Source organism: Bos taurus, chromosome 17, assembly GCF_002263795.3.
Source record: "Bos taurus isolate L1 Dominette 01449 registration number 42190680 breed Hereford chromosome 17, ARS-UCD2.0, whole genome shotgun sequence".
Taxonomy (NCBI): Eukaryota; Metazoa; Chordata; class Mammalia; order Artiodactyla; family Bovidae; genus Bos; species Bos taurus.
The window spans coordinates 5,718,880-5,737,252 of record NC_037344.1 but is presented as its reverse complement, the minus strand read 5'-3'; the positions used below and the strand labels follow the sequence as shown (position 1 = coordinate 5,737,252).

Genomic DNA, 18,373 nt, shown 5'->3' with positions numbered 1-18,373 from the left:
AAGCACTGGTTAGCTTTTGTGGCACAGGACCGGAATGTAGGATGGTACGTGGAGGTTGCAGCCATTCAAGGGGATAGATGGGATCGAATCCAGCCAGGAACCAGGGAAGGAAAGAGGGAAATTGCAGCTTGCTTATCTCCTATTGCTGACGATCCTTTAGCTCTACCATCTCCCACCTCCTCCCCCTCCTCCAATCAGCAACTCTTTCTGCCTGTTCTCTTGATGCCAGCCCCTGCCTGTCAGCTGTTGTACTGTACTACCATACTTTTCAAGGTACTGTAGGATTTTTAAAAATTTATTTTTTGTGTTCATTTGTTTTTATGTATTATTTGTGTGAAAAGTACTGTCAACCTATTATAGTACAGTACTATATAGCCAACTGTGTTAATTGGGTACCTAGGATAACTTTGGTGAACTTGTGAATAAATTGGCCTTATGAATGCACCCTCAAAACAGACCTCATTCATGTGTAGGGTTCTTACTGTAATATTATTGTGCATTTGTCTTTGTGGGAAACCTGCTGAGTCACAACTGGAGTTTCAGGCTCCCACCCAAGAAACAGAGAAGAGAGCCCCCAAAGCCAAGACCTTTGCTTTCAGGAAATCAGAAGAGGCGGCTCAGTGAGGGCAGGGTCCTGGTCTGTTTCACTCATTGATGTATCCTACTGCCTAGAACATTGTCTAGCACACAGCAGATGCACAAGAGAGCTTTGTTATTTAGTCAAGCTGTAGGTGATTCCAAGGGAGAAGGCAATGACACCCCACTCCAGTACTCTTGCCTGGAAAATCCCATGGATGGAGGAGCCTGGTAGGCTGCAGTCCGTGGGGTAGCTAAGAGACACGACTGAGCGACTTCACTTTCACTTTTCACTTTCCTGCATTGGAGAAGGAAATGGCAACCCACTCCAGTGTTCTTGCCTGGAGAATCCCAGGGACGGGGGAGCCTGGTGGGCTGCCGTCTATGAGGTCGCACAGAGTTGGACACGACTGAAGTGACTTAGCAGCAGGTGGTTCCAAGAGGTAGTTGTATCAGTTGCATCTTTCTTGCAAATAATGAACACCATCTCTGGTTAGCCATAAGCAGAGACAATACTTACAGCAGTGCCAGAGGGAGATGTGAGAAACCGGTCAGGAATTAGGGCAGTTCCAGGAGTCTAGCTGGTAGAAATTGTTACCAAACCAAACTTGGATCTGCTCACATGCATGCAGAAAAGCCAATCTACTGACAATGGGTTGTGCTGAAGGAAAGTGCAGCATTTATTGTAAAGCTGACAATACAAGGAGAATGGGTGGCTCATGCTCTAAAACCCCAAGCTCTCCAAAGGGTTTCATCAAGGCAGTTTTAAAGGACAGATGAGGAAGTGGGTGGTGGTCACAGGGTATGTGATCAGTTTGTTCACAATTCTCTGGTTGATGGTGAGGTAAGAGGGTTGTTAACATTATCAGTCTTTAGGTGCCAGTGGGTCTGGGATGATCATCAGGTAGTTAATTTCTTCCATTTGGTGATGGTTTTAGCATCTGTAAAACAACTCAGAGGGTGTGCATCAGATTCTGCTATCTGGGTACTTCAGAAAGGAACTATAGCCGAGGATATGGGGAAGGAGGTCTGTCCTGGGAAGGCCCCACAGGGTCCTGCTCAGTTACAAAGTCAGTGCAAGTTTTCTGCCACTGAGATGGATTGGCTTCAACCATTTGCATTCTTCTTGCTGTTCTGCTCAATATTAAAATTTCTATGCTTGGGAGAGTGTTCTTTACCAAAATTGGATTATGTGCTCACCTTTTGGCTGATAGTTCAATTGGTAAAGAATCCACCTGCAATGCAGGAGACCCTGGTTCGATTCCTGGGTCAGGAAGATCCCCTGGAGAAGGGATAGGTTACCCACTCCAGTATTCTTGGGCTTCCCTGTGGCTCAGCTGGTAAAGAATCTGCCTGCAATGTGGGAGACCTGGGTTCGATCCCTGGGTTGGGAAGATCCCCTGGAGAAGGGAAAGGCAACCCACTCCAGTATTCTGGCCTGGAGAATTCCATGGACTGTATAGTCCATGGGCATGACTGAGCGACTTTGACTTTTGGCTAGAGTAATGGCTAGAACACATGGAGCCTGGTTAGAAACATACTAGTCCCAGCCTCCCTTGCAGCCAAGTGTAGTCAAGTTTGCTCCAATGGAATATGACTCTATAGACATATAGCCACTCACAGGGCCACACTTCTCCAGGCTCCCTTTCCTTTCTGCTGGGTAGACATGGCAAAGACGGGGGCAGCCTTGGAAACCATGCACTGAGAGTGGATGATCTACCCTGCTGGCCTCAGTCCCTAGATGACGGAGGAGTGGATCCTGACTGCTGGCTCTGGATTGTTCTGTGAGAGAGAACTTAACCTTCCATCTTGTTTGAGGTTTGAGACGTGACATCTGGAGTCTCTTTGTTACGACTTATAAAGCTTGCAATTTATTATCAGAGATGGGAAGGGAAACATCATCCTCTCCAAAGCAATCTGTAAGGTCAGTTTCATCAGAAGCAGGAGAAATGGTCACATGCTCATTGCAATTGTTGCTATTACTGGCATATGATCATGTGCAGAAGCTACATTCAGGACAAGTATTCACAGCTCCTGCGTAGACTAGACTGTCTGGTTTGAAATTCCTAACCAGTAAGTACCTCTTTTTTTGCCCCTCAAACCCATGATTTGCCCCAAGTAAGCAGCGCTTCTCCAGTCATAGAATTGAAATGCCAATCATAAAATTCCTAGTTGAAGGAACTGGTGAATTCAATCACAATCCACTGTAAAAAGAAAAGGATTGAGGTTTTGTGCCTGCCATCTTATCTCTGTGGCTGTACCACTCAAGATAGAGACTGATCTCTAACACAGATTAGTTTAGGCCCAGCCTCAACAAGCACTGTTTTGTACTAACAATCCCTAATGAGAAGCCGTCACTAGAGAAGTAAACAACTCGTTAGTCTGGGGAGAGAATGGTCAGCAGAGGCTGGGCTCCTAATTTGTATTTTTATTTTGTGATTTACTTTCAATCAGTCAGCAAGTACATATTGATTGCTGACTATGTGTCCATCACTGCTTTCATTTTGAGTAGAAAAATGTATTGTTTTCAACATGAGTATTGACATTAGTGTTTAATAAAGAAAAGTTATTGGATTTTTTCCCTAGTTAAAATAGACACACACACACTTTAACTCTTGCTGCATTGCCAAGGGTAACTTTCCAAATCCATGTTGAACATCAAATGGAAAATGGATTTAAAATAATTCCATTCCAGAATAAACTTTTTTCTGAAATGTACATATTTCATTTGTAAAGCCTTAGTTTTTTTCTCGTGTTTCCATTAGCTTGTAGCCCATTCCTGGGTCAGTCTCTCTGCCCACACTCAGGCATCACACAGATTTCAGGCCTTTCCTTACTAACTGGGCTGGTTGTTTCACCAGCTCAGAGTTTTCCTCAAAATAGGGAATTGGACTCACCGACTACTCTGTTCACTAAAGTAAGTAAGTGCCCAAGTACTCAGTTCTGCTTAGCCCAGTTCAGATCATCACTGTCTGACATCTTGTCCAACCCTCAGATTCTATGTAGATGTAGATGGCTCCATTCAATATAGACGGCTACACTGTCTTGCTGGCCCCCCTGGGAGCTAGCTTGTTCTTCTTCCCCCAAAGAAAAGGACAAATTACTCCAGTGCTCCAGCTCCCCACGCTGCTGCTAAGTTGCTTCAGTCGTGTCCGACTCTGTGTGACCCCATAGACAGCAGCCCACCAGGCTCCCCCGTCCCTGGGATTCTCCAGGCAAGAACACTGGAGTGGGTTGCCATTTCCTTCTCCAGTGCATGAAAGTGAAAAGTGAAAAGTGAAAGTGAAGTTGCTCGGTCATATCCGACTCTTAGCGACCCCATGGACTGCAGCCCTCCAGGCTCCCCCATCCATGGGATTTTCCAGGCAAGAGTACTGGAGTGGGGTGCCATCGCCTTCTCCCGCAGCTCCCCATGGAGAGAGGCAATTCTGATCAGAGGGGGAGAGCCGGTCTTCGGCGTAGGGAAAACCTTTGAAGGAGCTTTCCTTATGTATAGATATGTGGAGTCCCATCTAGGGAGAGGTCTAGACAAAAATAGTGGGTTTTTGTGTACTATAAAGGGATGGTACTACAGAGGGAGGAGAGTTTGGAGCTACCACAGTCAGAAGAGAAAGTCTAGACCAGAAATGTCTGCGGTGATAGAACTCTTTCATCTCTCTACTCTCCAGCACGGTGGTCACAAGCCACAGCAGCTATTGAACACTTCCAGTTTTATCTAATTTATCAAATTTTATCTAATTTGTTTACATTTAAATAATCACATATGTGGCTGGTGATCACCCTGTTGGACAGCATCCATCTAGATGGAGAAGTCTTAGCAAATTCAGGTTAAAGTCTTAGAAACAGCCAATGAGCAATCACCTACGGTGAAGATGGCTGAAGATCTCTGGATTTCTGTCCTGTGCTGTGATAGTCTCCTGTGCAGGGGTGCCTTGGGGGTGGGGTGGGGGTGGGTTATGAGACAACGGAAGAGGAGACAGAAGGTGGGTGTAGCACATGGGAGGGTGAACAAGGAGACTCAGGCTGGCTGCTCTCCCCCCATCCGGCACCTGGTTCTACCTCACTTCTCCGGGCCCCTGATGCTTGCGAGGCACCTGCAACCCATCACTGCCCTCGGCTTGTCTGTGACCAGGTGGGGCTGGGAAGGGAGCCAGCGCTCTCGGCAGCCCACAGGCAACAGGAACTGGATGAGGAGATCAGAGGCAGAGTTTGATGTGCTTTTTACCCTCAGCCCTAGGACCTGTGCTTCCAGCTAGCCTGGTGCTATCTGAGCATGAAAGAGAGCAGAAGAACGCAAGACGGTTCAGGAGCACCGGCTTTGCTCTGCTGTTTAGTCCTCTCTCAGCACAGATCTTGGGTGGACACCAGAGGTGAGACTGTAGAAGAACGCAAGACGGTTCAGGAGCACCAGCTTTGCTCTGCTGTTTAGTCCTCTCTCAGCACAGATCTTGGGTGGACACCAGAGGTGAGACTGTAGAAGAACGCAAGACGGTTCAGGAGCACCAGCTTTGCTCTGCTGTTTAGTCCTCTCTCAGGACAGATCTTGGGTGGACACCAGAGGTGAGACTGTAGAAGAATGCAAGACGGTTCAGGAGCACCAGCTTTGCTCTGCTGTTTAGTCCTCTCTCAGCACAGATCTTGGGTGGACACCAGAGGTGAGACTGTGGGCTCCCCTTCCAACCTTGCCAGTGTAGGTGGACAAAATTTGACACCCCAATCACTCGATTTGGCATGCAGATTATTTTGAGTTGAAAACAACCAAGGCCCCAAAGATTGCTGCCTAAAGAATGTAGATAGAGAATCTGTCCTAGGAAAGGAGCTAGCTTTGTAGGTCACTATAGTATGAACTACAGCAAATTCTGTTTAAGCTCCTCTCTGAGTCCTGGTGGGCTGCCGTCTATGGGGTCGCACAGAGTCAGACAGGACTGAAGCGACTTAGCAGCAGCAGCAGCAGCAGCTGAGTCCCGTTTTCTCTGCAGGGCCCAGCAAACACTTATGTGCCAAACATTCACTTTTCCATCTCCCTGTCAATTGCCTTCCCTCCCTTGAAAGCCCACAACCACTACCCTAACATCTTCTTTTGTCTTAAGTTGAAGATGGTATTTAAGGTGAGGGTTTTGGCTATTTGGCAAGTTACTCAGTTTTCCTGGATCTTTCCCATATATCCATGCTATTGATTTTTGGTGTGATTTTCCCCTGTTAATCTGCCTCAGGCCAATTTAATTCTTAATCCATCCAAAAGAACCTAGAAGTGGGGAGGAAATGTTCTTCCTCCCCAGTACCAGTCATCATCAAAGCTCATCCTAGGGACTTCCCTTGTCTAGTGATTGAGAATCTGCCTTCCAGTGCAGGGGACATGGGTTCAGTCCCTAGTCAGGGAACTAAGATCCCACATGCAGTGCAGCAACTAAGCCTTCACATCAAAACCACAGAGCCCAGATGCTCTCCACCCACTACAACTAGAGAGAAGCCAGCGCACTGCAACAGAAGATCCTACGTGCTTCAAGGGAAATCCTAAGTACTGCAACTAAAACCCAACATAGCCAATAATAATAAATAAATAAATAAGAAGGACTGATGCTGAAGCTGAAGCACCAGTACTTTGGCCACCTGATGCGAAGAGCTGACTGATTGGAAAAGACCCTGATGCTGGGAAAGATTGAAGGCAAAAGGAGAACGGGGCAGCAGAGGATGAGAAGGTTTGATAGCATCACTGACCCAGTGGATATGAATTTGAGAAAACTCCAGGAGGTAGTGGAGGACAGAGGAGCCTGGTGTGCTGCAGTCCATGGGGTCACAAAGAGTCAGACACGATTTAGTGACTGAACAACAACAAATAGTTTTAAAAAATAGCTCATCCTAATGTGAACCCTCACGTTCATAAACGCCATCTGGTTCCAGAGACACAGGGCCTCAGAGAGGGGGCACTTGGAGGTGGGAGGGGCTGTAGAAAAAAGATTTATCTGCAAGTACAGATGAAGCAAAATCTTTAACTTTTCACCACTTTTGGGGGCAGAAGCATTACCCTGAGCTGAGAGTAACAGTGAAAGCAGCTCTTTTGCCCCATTCCTGTTTGCCTATTTCTGTTCTCCTCTAACCTTAAAAAAAAATCTAATTATAGGCATGAGATCATTAGGTAATTTAACCGAACTCCTGAATTATGCTCTCTCCTGAGTGCACACTATGTCTTGCCTAACCGGCTGATTCTTTTCCCAGAGTACTATAAGAATGAAAAATTAAGTAGTAAAGGAATGACCAGCTCTCCACTCCCAATAGCCCCCTTAGCAATCCTGCAGGCAGACCACAAGGGATGAGATGCCATCTGAAGAAAGATCACAAGGAGTCAGCCAGCCTGCACACGATGGAAATTGATGTGGAGCTTGACCTCCTGCCTTGATGATTCATTAAGATCCTTCTCCCCTTTTCCCTTTAAAAACTGCCATGGCTGACATTAAAAAGAATGAAGTAATGCCATTTGCAGCTACATAGATGGACCCAGAGATTGTCATACTAAGTGAAGTAAGTCAGACAGAGAAGGAGAAGTATCATATGACATCCTGTATATGAGGAATCTAGAAAGAATTGATACAAATGTACTTACAAAACAGAACAGACTCACAGACTTAGGAACAAACTTATGGTTGCTGATGGGGGAAGAATGGGGGGAAGAGATAATTAGGAAGTTTGGGATGGACACGTACACACTGCTGTGTTTAAAATGGATAACCAACAAGCACCTACTGTACAGCACAGGGAGCTCTGCTCAACGTCATGTGGCCACCTGGATGGGAGGGAGTTTGGGGGAGAATGGATACATGTATATGTGTGGCTCAGTCCCTTCACCGTTCACCTGAAACTATCACAATATTGTTAATTGACTATACTCCAATACAAAATAAAAAGTTAAAAACAACTCACGGCTGAGCAGAATCTTAGGCCTTGGTCTCAGGACATGAGTCCGCCTTCTCCTCAGATTGCCGACTTTTCTGTTTGAAGCAGCTTTCCTTTCTACCAACACTTGCCCCTCGAGTATTGGCTTTTGAGTGGCGAGTAGCCAAACCTGAGTCTGGTAACAGCAGATGCAGCTGGAAGTTGTTGAATCCAGATAAAGAAATAAGCATGTCATTTAGAGTTGTGATGGTGACTACAATAATACTGAGAATCTTTGTTGTGAGGAGGCGATGGGAAAATGGAGAGAAAATGTTCCTTTTCATCTTATATCTTTTTACACAGTTGGAACCTGAATAATTTTTTCAAGAATAGTCTGGCCATGTTTGTAATCATGGTGATAATGAGGAGAGGCAACAGTTCAGAAAATAGATCATTTGTGAAGCCTCTTTGGTTTAGAATGGATAGTTGGAAGTCTAAGATGGTTTTTCTTGTCTAAAAATGAAGGTTATGTGCCAATGTTTCTGTGAAACTGTGGATTCCAGTGTGAGGAGGAATTCAGTTGGGGGCAGTCTGGGAAGAAGATTCCTCAGAGCCACCAAGACAGTTTTAGAAGAGATACCTTCAGATGCGTTCTCTGAACTTTAGATCCAGAGGGGTGTGACTCACATGCAGCCAATTCAGAAAGAGGGTGGGGAAAGTTAGTAGTGGACCTGGTCGGGACTCTGAACATTTGATCTGAAGGTTAATGTGGTGAAGATAGGCGGCCTCAAGTGATGAGACCGAATTCATACCCTATTAATAAAGCGTATAGCACAGAAGCACCACACGGCAGGCCACGGCTGAGCTTTGGAGGGTGTGATGGGGAGAGGAGGGCCTTCTCGACACCCACAGGGCAGAAGCACCCCACACACAGCAGTGGGGGCTGGAGTTACCCCAGCAGAAGTTGAGGAGTCTTCCCTGCAGACGTTGCCAAGCTTTGCTATCATCCCAAAGATCCTCTCCTCATTTGCGTTTCATTCCTCCTTCTCCTCCTCCCCTTCCTCCTCCTCCTCCCTTCTCACATCCTAAACGCTTACTGAGAGGAGATGAGCAGCCTTATTCACCTACAGGTTGAACTTGCAGCTACAGTGCTTGCCTGATAAATCTGGAGGCAAATCAACGTGAACATCCAGCGATAAGGGACCAAAGGCCTAAAAGTAGCTCAGAGCAACGTGAGCCACCCAGGTGCTCCCTGAACGGCGGACAATCCAGACACAACACTCTATCACAGGAGGCCAAGGTCAACCTGCAAGACAAGGGCCTCAGCTCATCCTCCTCTCCTTGGGAAAAAACATGTTCTCACCCTCAATCTACAAGATACTCATGCTCGATTCAAAATGCTTACATAGCTTACTTCCTCCTGGGCCCCGATGCCAGTGAACAGAGGGCTCTGCTCTCCCAGGCTTCCTTCTACAGAACACTCCATTGGCTTGATTATTTTAATTTAAAAAAATAGGCAACTAATAATGGCATCTCTCCTGCTGAAGTCACTGCAGTCGTGTCCCACTCTGTGCGACCCCATAGACGGCAGCCCACCGGGCTCCTCCGTCCCTGGGATTCTCCAGGCAAGAACACTGGAGTGGGTCACCATATCCTTGTCCAGCGTCTCCTTAGCTGATACATAATGAAACCACAAAGCTAAAGGACCTGAAGTCCACTCTGAGTTTTTCAAGGCTTGCTGCTTCAGAACAGCTCTCATACTTGACTTGGAGCAAGGAATTCCTAGTCCTTTGGGGAGGACTCCTTAACATAGTCAGTGTCAATTTATTCCTTCATCTTTTTGTGGAAAACCCACCCCACAGCTCTGCCTGAGTCAACGGGGCTCTGAAGTGCCTATGAGTTCTTGCTCAAGAAAAAGAATAGCTTTTTTGCATAATTCTGAGAGCAAACCACATGACTCTACCACATCCTGGAAAATTCCGCGATACACGATGCATAAAATGAATAGAGGTCCCAGCACGCAAGCCGTGGTAAGGAGGTGTGTGGCATTCCATAGCCAGTCTCCTGGCTGTGAAGCCACATAAAAGCCCAGTTAGTGCTGTGTAACAGCTGTATTTTTCTTGTCTACAAATTTCAGTTGTAGGAGAGTAGCATGCAATGAGGAAACACCGTGTCTGCCAATAATGGAAATTGTTTCAGATTTCTGAGGAACTGGTGGCAGGCAGAGGTGGCTTTGGGAGTTCATATCTTGGCTTGAGATTTTGGGTACCGGCATCTTCCTCTTAATTTAGCAGCCCCAAAGAGGGGTGAGAGGAAAGTCAGTATGAATGTGGAGTAGGGGGATGTTTGGGCATGAAAGTGGCATCTGAGGGTCTATAGAGGCCAGAATTGCAATGTGAGGAAAGATGTAGAAGATGGACGTCAGGCCTAACCAAGGATGGGGACACCCGCAGCAGAGTCTCCCCACCTCTGTCCAATGGCCACCGCAGCCTGAGCACTTCTGCTCAGAGGGCCGTGGAAGGGCCAGAGCAGGGACACGAAAGTAAGAAGCCTCTGGATCAAGCTGTCCCCCAGTTAATTGTTCTATCACCTGCAGGCCTAGGGCCTCCTCGATCTCAGGTTTGTGGTGACGAAAGACACACGGCACAGTGTCTCACAGCCATCTATGAGATGGCCTGGGGGCGGGGGCTGTCTCTATGCTCAGCTCTTCAGATGAAGAAGCAGGGACTTAAGAGCTTTAGGGGCCCACATCTGTGCACCTAGCCCAACAGTGCTGCTGCTGCTGCTGCTGAGTCGCTTCAGTCGTGTCCGACTCTGTGCGACCCCACAGACGGCAGCCCACCAGGCTCCCCCATCCCTGGGATTCTCCAGGCAAGAACCCTGGAGTGGGGTGCCATTGCCTTCTCCGCAACAACAGTGCAACCAGAATCAAATCCAAGCTCTTTGAAGTCAAGCTTGTTTCTCTTTATTATCTGTACTGCCTCTTCTGTGAGTATGCTAATTTCTGACCATCAAGCCACTTTTTCGGCCCTTACCTTACCCTGCCTTTCAATGTGTCCATCTGGCTCCTTACAGCCTGCTCACCTCAGCATCCGTATCCACCCATGCTCCTGTTTCTGCTCACACGACTGGCTTCAGAGAGTTTGCTGGTTTCCCCTGCTGCCAAACTCCTGAGACTCTATCTGCCTGTTTTCTGACCCCTGTTTCAGCCTGCTCCATGTTTAACAGTCTCAGAGTTTTGCCCTGTGTATGCTTCATTGGTCAGGTTTTCTGGAGGATGGTCCATGAAGCTGGGCTGTATTTGATGGGAACTGGGCCAGACGAGCAGGTCATTAGCCAATGACTGCTCCATCGATATGCCAGGACCAGATGAGAGAGGCCAAGTCACCTCAGCCATGAAGTGGAGCTGAAGTGCATCAGGTGCAAGCCCTGTGGGGAGAGGCAGCAGACAGCCTCCACCCTGTAACCACTGGGCGTCTATCCATGGAGTGTTTCTGGAAAACATGGACAGACAAGTTTTACTAGTATTTCAACCATATTAACCTGGGTAAGACATGGTGGGGCCAGATGCACATCAAGAGAGGAAAGCTGGGAAAGAGTTTTACAGTTGGTTATACTCAGAGCAGAGTTCCCTGGGAAGAACACAGTGCCCCGAGCAGGACCACCCAGGAAAGCATCAGGGTCAGTCACAGGAAGAGAAAGAAAGTGGAGCGATGGGCCAGAGCCATTATTCTCATTTCCTTGGGAAGGAACAGGAGTCATGAAAAGCAGACCTAGCGTTGGCTTGTTTGAGTAATTTCACCAGGAGCCTAGAGGCTGTCCCTAACTGTCCGGTACCTGGCCCTGGGTGACTAGGGGAGGTGAATAGCGGCCTAGAGTTGTGAGAGCCCCATAAAGAGGTGGCTGTGGTGGGAAATTAATTGGCTGTTCAAGAAGGGAAACTGACCAGCCTCTAGCCGGGACCTCAAAACTAGGTCAAGGCAGGATTTGTACAAACCAGATTACAACCAGGTTGGGAAGCATTCTTAAGGAGACTTTTGTTTGCTTATAATTATAAAAGTACTACACAGAGATTGAAAATTTCAACAATACACCGAAAACTTTTTTTTAAAGTGACTCTCCAGCATCACAAGAGAAATTTAATAGATAAATATGCATTTTTCCAGAATGTTGGCTATTCCTATATAAAATGTTTCTCCATGAATATATGCACATATACTAAACTCAGGTATACACAAATGTTTTGTAATTTATAATAAAGAAAAAACAGAATTATACTGTGGCATAAATTTCTTTTTTTAAATGCAGTATTATAACATGGACCTTCTTCTATGTCAATATATGCAAAGGAACACCAGTATTTTTAATGACTGCATAGTATTCCACAGTACAAGTCAATTGTAATGTATTTTGAATTGTTCTACTATTAATATTTGTGTTGTTATCAAATTTTTTTCCTATTGTATTGACTCAGTAAACATTGTACACACTTGCAAGACTTTTCTGTGGAATAAATTTCTATAAGTGAATTTTCTGGGTCAAAAATTGTATGCAGTTTGAATTTAACTAGGTGCTAGAGAATTTCTCTCTGAAAATATTACATCAGTTTATATTCCCACAACAGTTTATGACTAGACATTAGACATTATTGATCTTCATTTCTCTAATCTATTTGTTGAGAAATGTATTTCTGTTTTAGTTTTTATGTATCTGATCACTAGGGAGGTTTGTGGGTTTTCTTAATTATTTATTGCTGTTTGAATCTGCCTCTATAAATAAACTCTTCAGGTCTTTTCCCAATGTTTAAACTTTATTTTTGTATTTTAACAATATTAACTTTTACTATATAGATTATAAATATTTTTATGTTTATCATTTGTTTTTAATTTTGTTTATAGTGTTTTTACTCTGTAAAAACTTTTCTGTTTTACATCATAAAATCTGTCTATATTTTCCTTTATGAACTCTGGGTTTCCTGTTTTGCTTAGGAAGTCTTTCCCACCGGGGTAGACTTTCAAGGAGACTAGGCTGCACTGGGCAATATTCCTACCACTGATATTATCCTGATGTGGAGTTAGTTCAGCTTTCCCAGAAGTTTCCTGGTTGCTAGGGTCTGGGGAGGGATGCCACACACACAAGTCACTGATTAAGTGGTTCTTAACTTTCCAAGTGCCATTGAAACCTCTTTATTGTTGTTGTTTAGTTGCTAAGTTGTGTTGACCCTTGCCACCCCATGGACTATAGCCTGCCAGGCTCCTGTGTCCCTGGGACTTCCCGAACAAGAATACTGGAGTGAATTGCCATTTCCTTCTCCAGGAGATCTTCCTGACCCAGGGATCGAGACTGCATCGCGTGCATTGGCAGGCAGGTTCTTTACCACTGAGCCACCTGGGAAGCCCAATATCTCTTTGAGATTCTAATAACAGCTATGGACCACATCTATGATTTTGACAATGACTTCAGAGGTTTTATAGACTATCTAAAGTCTATCGTGAAGCCCTGTTTATTCCTGCTCATTTTAAGAGCCCATCCCTACTGCATTTGTTAATATCTGATCTAAGGAATTCCCTGGTGGTCTGGAGGTTAGGACTTGGCACTGTCACTGCCTAGGTTCAATCCCTGGTCAAGGAACAAAGATCCCACAAGTCATGTGGAATGGCCAATAAATAAATAAATCATACAATGTTAAAAATAAATAAATATCTGATCTAGGAAAACATTTCAAATGATTTCTGCCATCTAACATGTGGTCCTGATTGTCTCCTCCTCTGAAATTTTACCTAGGAAACTCTTTATGCAACCCCCTCTTGTCCACTCTGGATATCACAACATCCTCATGGCCCCAAAAGGGCAAGTGTCACCCCAGCTCGGGACTAGTGTCCCAGTCCCTTCCCTGGAGAGCATCCTCCTCACTCTTCCCTTGGATCACTCTGATTTCACACCTGAGTTTAGACCCGTGCAGGTGACACTGGGGGCTTCTACACAGTTCACACTCTTTGATGGTTGTGGGCAGGGGTGGGGGGTGAGGTTTTCAGGGAAGAATGTCAAGGACTCCAAGAGAGTCCTTGAGAAGATTAGATTCTACCTATCCTCAGAAAGCCCATGATGAAGAATGAACACGTTAGCAGCAGGCTCTTACAAGGACTCTGCAGGGGAGAAGAAAGGAACTTTGAGGTTCAGGGCCTCTTCTGGGAAAACCAGTAAATTGTCATTGAGGAAAAAGTTTCAAGGACCTCTCCAGAGAGTTGGGCCTCCCCAAGTGCCAGGGAGGAAAGGAGATCCATTTCAGAGACCTCAAGTCCTTTCTAGGAACTTATAAATAGATGCAAACATCCTCTGCAGTTGTCTCTCCCTCTGATAGGAAACTTCCCTGGGCAAATCTAATCAATACTTCAACAGGAGCACAAAGGAGCTGCTCTCAGCTTGACAAATGTCAGTTTTAAGTGGTTCTGATTGCTTTCCATGGGGCTTTGGTGGCAGGAGTGTCAGCTCGGAGCATAAAGATCAACTCTTGAATTTAAGATCATCTGGATGCCTGCAACATGAATTCAAATCCCATTAGAAGCTGGTCCCAGCTCTCTACTAATCTGTTTCTCCTGGACTCCCCTTTTCTGGGATTCCCGGTAGCTCAGTGGTAAAGAATCTGCCTGCCAATGCAGGAGATATGAGTTTGATACCTGGTTTGGGAAGATTCCCCTGGAAGAGGAAATGGAGTGGCAGCCCACTCCATTATTGCTGGGAAATCCCATGGACAGAGGAGCCTGGAGGGCTACAGTCCAAGAGGCCACAAAGAGTCAGACCTGACTGAGCATGCACACACGCCCCTTCTCTACCTTGACTTTCCTTTCAGTATCTATATGCAATGAATAAAATGTTTGTTTGGCTGTTTGTGCCTCCAAATGTAACCCCTCTTGATCATAATCCTCCCAGAGAAATAATTAGCCAAGATTCAACTCTTAGAGAAACATGGAGAATAAATCACCCAACTCAAAGGAATGCAGGTCAATCCAATTTCAGCCATAGGCTTTATTTCTCCCAGTGGGCTGTATTTGTTTAAACTTCCATTTCTCATAAAGCATTTCAAGTGAAGAGGAGGAAGATTACTACCCACAAAGGAGATCTGGATGAAATGGAGAAGAGCTGCTCGGGCATCAAGAGGTGGTTGCTAAAGAGAGTGTGTTGTGCTAGTCGCTTCAGGGTGTCTGACTCTTTGCATAGAGAAGCCTGCTGCTGCTGCTGCTAAGTCGCTTCAGTCGTGTCTGACTCTGTGCGACCCCACAGACGGCAGCCCACCAGGCCCCGCCGTCCCTGGGATTCTCCAGGCAAGAACACTGGAGTGGGTTGCCATTTCCTTCTCCAATGCATGAAAGTGAAAAGTGAAAGTGAAGTCGCTCAGTCGTGTCCGACTCTTAGCGACCCCATGAACTGAGCCTAATGCCTGCCCTCCAGGAACTTTCAGTTTAAGAAGTCTCTACTGACAGAAACATATGGGTAAAATACTGGCTAAGTGCTATTCAGTGCACTTTGAGATGAAGTTTGGCTCCTGCCCCCATCTACCACAAAGCAGCTGGTACACACGTTAGCCCTGTTGGGGATGTGGTCTGGAAGGACTTCTGCTTTCCTGTTTCTCTGGGCACTGAATCTTGACCATTGACCATAATGGTCTGAATGTAATCAGTAATTTGAGTCTACATATTCATAATCAGTAGCACAGGTGGGGTTTTTTTTTAGAGATTTTTTTTTTTTTTAATGTGGACCATTTTTAAATTTTTATTGAATTTGTTACAACATTCTTTCTGTTTTCTGTTTTGGTTTCTTGGCCATAAGGCATGTGGGATCTTGCCTCCCTGACTAGGTATCAAACCTGCATCCCCTGCACTGGAAGGTGAACTCTTAACCCCTGGGCCAGAGTACTCCCCTGAGGTGTTTTTTTTTAATCTTGAGATTTTATCCAAAGACAAGAAGACAATCACTGGACCTACATTCTAGAATGAGAACATTCTAGAAATACAAGTTTTACTCCAGTGTTTATTAATAGGCAGCTCTGCATACCATATCTTGGAGATCTGATAGCAATTTCCAGTTTCACCTGCTCAGCGAATTCAGGTTCTGAATACACATTCAGACGTGTAGGCTGAAGGTCAAAGAGAATCATCTGTTGCGGTCTGAACTTGGTTCCTCTTTGAGGAGATGTTGCTGTTCCCCTTTCATAAGTCCTAAGATACTATCATTTTGTAGGGACTGAAGATAGTCCTTTTTGTTCATTTGCAGGAAACTCTCTTTTCCGTTTACATTCTTTATCAACTATTATAACTCCTTCAAAGGTGGTCTTTCTAACATCCCTTCAAAAGGCTGTTTGCCTGCAGCTCATACACCTCTCTTTCTCTCTCTCCAGCTCTGTCTCTCTCTGCCCCTTGCTATCTGCCTATATTGTCATTTCATTCTCTGCTGCGAACAGTGTTCTCCACACTGTGAAGATGGAAGGAGAATTTTACATTTCTTTTGGTGGAAAGAGTCACTTTCTACCCGAGATACAAAATAACGATTAATTTTCAGCTTCCTTCCTCTTGGCGCAGAAACAAGAACACTTGGTGAGTCGAGTGTAACACAATTCAACACACCCCCCTCCAAACACACACAATTACACAAAACTGCTGTTCTCTAAGAAGAGTTCTTCCTTAACATTTTACACCTTGTTGTATAAGCCGAGGGGCAAACCTGGCGGCCAGTGATTTTAGCAGCAGATTCCTAAGCCCACCCTGGACCTTTAGAGTTAGAGTCTTTGGGGTAAAAGCCCTAAGAGTCCTTATGTCTAGCTGACCCCTTTGTGAGTCGCTTGGCACAGATGTAAAAACTGGAGTTTTATAACAGGGAAGAGTACGTATATAGAGGATGTTGCATAATTGTGCAAAGTAAGAAAAGCAGAGAAAACCCCCCTTTCTTGAAATTGGGGAGCAATTCATGGAAGAGTGGGCATTTCAGACCAGCCCGAATGAAGACAGCTCTTGGAGGCATGGGGCATTCTAGGCAGAAATGCAGGGAGGGAGAGTTTCAGAAGAGGGCTGGGAATAAAGGGGAATTTAGTCTTCTCCTGGGAGGAATAACGAGGCCAGACTGAATGACTCCAGGATTTGGGATACTTCCCTTTTCTGGAACCCTCAGTCTTTGAGGAGGAAGTATTTTCATCCCCAAAGCCATGAATCTAGGTAGAAGGCTGTGTTAACAGTGATGAAATTCCCAAGCCCACACATCCCCCACCACCCAGGGAAGTCCGCACCCCCTGCTTGAGCAGCCCACCACCCGGGTCTCCAAGCCCTCCTAACCATCATTGCAATCACACGGGAGCTTTTGCAAATACCAATGCCTGTTCCCTTCCCCAATAATCTGACATGATGGGTCTGGAGTGGGGTTCCAGCATAGGATTTGTCAGAGTTCCCGGGGGACACCAACGTGCAGCCAGGGATGAGAACCACTGAGTTGGCCAGTTAATAAGCCATCAGTTGGGAAGCTCTTGTTTGGCCTGGTGCCTCAGTTTCCTCATCTGTCCTGAGGGAGGTGCCAAGGGGCCACTCGTCCTCAGAGCTGCTCCGCCTCTAGAGGTCCTGGTCTCATCACAGGCCTCAGGTTCTCTCGCTACTCTGCTGCTCCCAGGGGTGTCTGCCTCCCATCTCTCCCCCTTCCCGTCTTATCTGTTCTGCTTAGCTTCCTCTGGACCCCTGCTCTCTGCTAAGTGACAAAGAGTGCTGATTGCTTAATCAGAGAACTACTTGCTGTTAACACTACCTGGCTAAAGCGTTCTCCAAGCCAGTTAGAATTCATTCCCCTAGGGAGCTGTCCCTACAGAAAGAACTTCAGGCAAGGCCAGCAGTAAAGGACACGGCTTCTTGGTGCCTCCATTCCTACCCCAGTGGGGCCATATCTGTGCAGAGAGGAAAGAACAAGCTGTGTGAAACTGGGCCATGATCGAGGCTCTTCTCTCTCTCTCTTCTTTTAAAAAATGAATTTTTATTGGAGTATAGTTGCTCTATAATGTTGTGTTCGTTTCTACTATACAGCAAAGTGAACCAGCAAAGTTCACCAGCAAAGTGAATGTATACATGTGCGAGCATGTGTGCTGAGTTGCTCAGTTGTGTCCAGCTCTTTGCAACCTTATGTACTATAGCCCACCAGGCTCCTCAGTTCATGGGATTCTCCAGGCAAGAATACTAGGGTGGGTTGCCGTTTCCTTCTCCAGAGGATCTTCCCAACCCAGGGATCAAACCCAAGCCTCCTGTGTCTCCTGCACTGCAGGCAGATTCTTTACCACGGCACCACCAGGGGAAGCCCACATATACATATATCCCCTCTTTTTTAGGTCACCACAGAGCACTGAGCAGAGCTTCCTGTGCTATAGAATAGGTTATCATCAGTTATCTATTTTACACACAGTGTACATATGTCAATCCGCATCTCCCAGTTCTTCCCACCCCGCCCCCCCTTCTTCCTTGGTATCCACACATTTGTTCTCTATGTTTTTGTCTCTATTTCTGTTGTGATTCAAGGGATAGTAACACTTATCTTCTAGAATCACCATAAGGGCTCATCAAAGGGTATGGCATATTGCAGGTGTTCTATAAATATTAGCTTCCTTTTCCTTCCTGTCAAAGGCCAGATCCAATTACATCTTCTCTGAGTCACTTCTTACTTTTAACACGTGGAGATTAAATCTGCAGCTAAGCCATGGCTCTTTCATCCTGTACTTGCATAGTTTGCTTTTTAGATCTAAGTATTGAATTTAAAGTTTTTCCTGCTAAATTTTCTCTTGTTATTTCTGCCCACTATCTTCACCTTTCTAGAGCTTCTGGTTCCTAATTCATGGTAGCTAAACTTCCTGGTCTGTGACATCAGTAGAGATGGGCAGAGGATTCTCAAAGTCTTCATCTGAATT

The 18,373-nt window shown here is 45.7% G+C and overlaps 2 long non-coding RNA genes across 2 annotated transcripts in view; one reads left to right on the top strand and one right to left on the bottom strand.

The window, feature by feature from the left end:
- Positions 1–1,238: 1,238 nt before the first annotated feature.
- Positions 1,239–4,518, bottom strand: LOC132342579 (uncharacterized). The gene is made up of 2 exons (XR_009490994.1): positions 4,438–4,518; positions 1,239–1,517 (listed from the first exon to the last, which is right to left on the bottom strand). It is a non-coding gene; the product is annotated as an uncharacterized lncRNA (long non-coding RNA).
- Positions 4,519–4,618: 100 nt separating this feature from the next.
- Positions 4,619–18,373, top strand: part of LOC132342578 (uncharacterized) — a 31,598-nt gene continuing 17,843 nt past the window's right edge. Inside the window, exons 1-2 of the long non-coding RNA XR_009490993.1 lie at positions 4,619–4,708; positions 4,808–5,231. This is a non-coding gene — a long non-coding RNA (uncharacterized lncRNA). The remainder of the gene's footprint in view (positions 4,709–4,807; positions 5,232–18,373) is intronic.